This window comes from Pinus tabuliformis, chromosome 4_2 (genome assembly GCF_031772625.1).
Source record: "Pinus tabuliformis cultivar Carrire ecotype Pingquan chromosome 4_2, CPIR1, whole genome shotgun sequence".
Taxonomy (NCBI): domain Eukaryota; kingdom Viridiplantae; phylum Streptophyta; class Pinopsida; order Pinales; family Pinaceae; genus Pinus; species Pinus tabuliformis.
Genome location: NC_142304.1, coordinates 309,486,938 through 309,489,384, shown reverse-complemented (window position 1 = coordinate 309,489,384; position 2,447 = coordinate 309,486,938). Strand labels below are relative to the sequence as shown.

The following is a 2,447-nucleotide window of genomic DNA, read 5'->3' as shown; positions in this document are numbered from 1 at the left end:
AAAGAAGTTAATCGCGCAAGGGTTTTCTATATATTTAGGATACTGTTGGTGGATACAGCCAGTAGGGTAAGACTATTTGCAAATTTATTCTGAATATCAAAATTTTAAAGGTCTCAGTTGGGGATGGGATTTGATAGAAAAAAGTTCAGATTTTAATCTCATCCACAGTGAGACACGAAAAAGAAAAAGGGTCACACTCTCAGGAGGAAAAATGGAATTTGAGGAAGATAATGTTTACTATGACGATGAATATGACAGCTGCAACGAAGGTGAAGAATATGATACGGTGAACATAGCAGCCAGCGATGCGAATGACAGACGCATGAAGTACACCGTTTTAAGTTTGAACGACATTTGTGAACGTCAGCACAATGCTATAGCAAGCGTTTGTAGTGTGCTTTCTGTCTCTGAAGTTGAGGCAGCCATTCTTTTGCGTCACTTCTATTGGGATATTAATAATGTGTACGATCAATGGTTTGCAAATGAGGAGAAAGTGAGGAATGCTGTGGGGTTATTGTTACAGCCCAACTTAAAAGAAGAAGAGAAAAGGAAGGAGTTAATTAGGTGTCCAATATGTTTTGATGATTATAAGGTGGGAGACATCAGGGATCTCAAGTATTGTGGCCATAGCTTTTGCAAAGGGTGTTGGGCACTTTATATTCATACCTCAATAAATAACGACGGTGCAGGATGCCTCAATTTACGATGTCCGAATATAGATCCACAATGTTGTGCTGTTGTGGGTGAAGAGATGGTTTTTTCGTTGGGGTTATCTGAGGAAGACATTAGCAAGTATAGAACATATGTTGTGAGGTCATATGTTGAACAAAACACAAGGGTTAAATGGTGTCCAGCTCCGGGTTGTGAGTACGCTGTGGAGATTGACGTTGACGTTGACGTTGAAGAAAGTCGGGAGGTTGTCTGCAATTGCTCCTATAAATTTTGCTGGAGCTGTTTAGAGGACTTTCATCGTCCAATAGACTGTGACACTGCCAAAAAGTGGGTTTCTATGATTAATGGAGGCGATTCACAGAACTTGTATTGGATAATTGGTAATTCTAAGCCGTGTCCCAAGTGTAAACGACCAATCCAGAAAAATCAAGGGTGTATGCGTATGACATGTTTACCACCCTGTGGGTTTCAATTCTGTTGGATATGCCTTAGTGACTGGAACGTGCATGGCTATAACGCTTCGGTTGCTTGCAACCAGTATCGTCCACTGGAAGAATCATCACAAGGAGATAATTCCCAATCCCTCTCGGAAGATGTCATGAAAATGACTGCTAAAATGTCCTCGGATAGATTTGTATTTTACCTTGAGAGATGGAAGGCAAATGAGAAGTCTCAGGAAAAGGCATTCTCTGATCTGCAGCGTGTGCAAGACGTGGTGCTAAAAGAAATGACTGATAGTTGTCTGCTGAGTACGAGTCGATCTGGTATGAATGGATTCAAAAGTGTGGTAGATGCATGGTTGCAGATAGTTGAATGCAGGCGTATGCTGAAATGGACATATGCGTACGGTCATTATCTTCCCTTGCTTGACAATGATGCCGATCGTGTTAAACAAAAGCAAAATTTCTTCGAATTCCTTCAAGGCGACGCTGAGAATAGTTTAGAACGGCTTCATCAATGTGCTGAACATGAACTTCAACATTACGTGGACCGTGTCCGTAAATCTGAAGCTGAGATTGAGACCAGCGATATCGATTCAACTTTGAAGGATTTTGAGTATTTCTATGTAAAACTTGAAGGGTTAACAAAGGCCACGGCTGACCATTTTGAAAGGCTAATTCAGGCCTTTGAAAACGGACTGTCCGAAGTACGCAGTCGCTAGGTATGTATCTTGAACTGGTTTTCGACACTGGATTTTGAATCTTCATTGGTTTTCGACACTGGATTTTGAATCTTCATGGTTTTTGACATTTTTATTTTTTTCACTTTTAGGGACTTCTGCATGTGGTGGTTCAGGCTCTTCGTAATTAGCTATGTATTTTGATATTGTTCTTCCTGTACCTGATCTTCACAAATTTCTTTTGGACGTTAATGTTGAGTATTTCAATTACTTCTAGGTCTATTCGACGATAGACCAGAAATATCAATATCATTCATGTGTATAGAACGCAGATAAGAATGCAAACATATTTATCCATGGTTAGATTCAAATATATCAATATCATTCATGTGTATAGAACGCAGATAAGAATGCAAACATATTTATCCATGGTTAGCTTCAAATATGTGAAATCATATTTGAACATTGTCAACCTTAATTCATGTGCTTTGAAGAAGTTATGTGGGATATTAGGGTTTATACAAACAATATTGTTATTTTTTTAAGCAGACTACCTTTCATGAAATTATGTGGATTATCAGGGTTTATAGAAACAATAACATGCTTTTGTGAAAGAGAAAAATAAGCATTATGTGGATTATTAGGGTTTATAGAA

General features: G+C 38.7%; 1 pseudogene; it reads left to right on the top strand.

The window, feature by feature from the left end:
• The first annotated feature begins 211 nt into the window (after positions 1-211).
• LOC149169216 (putative E3 ubiquitin-protein ligase ARI8 pseudogene) lies at positions 212-1,834 on the top strand (annotated as a pseudogene).
• The last annotated feature ends 613 nt before the right edge of the window (positions 1,835-2,447 follow it).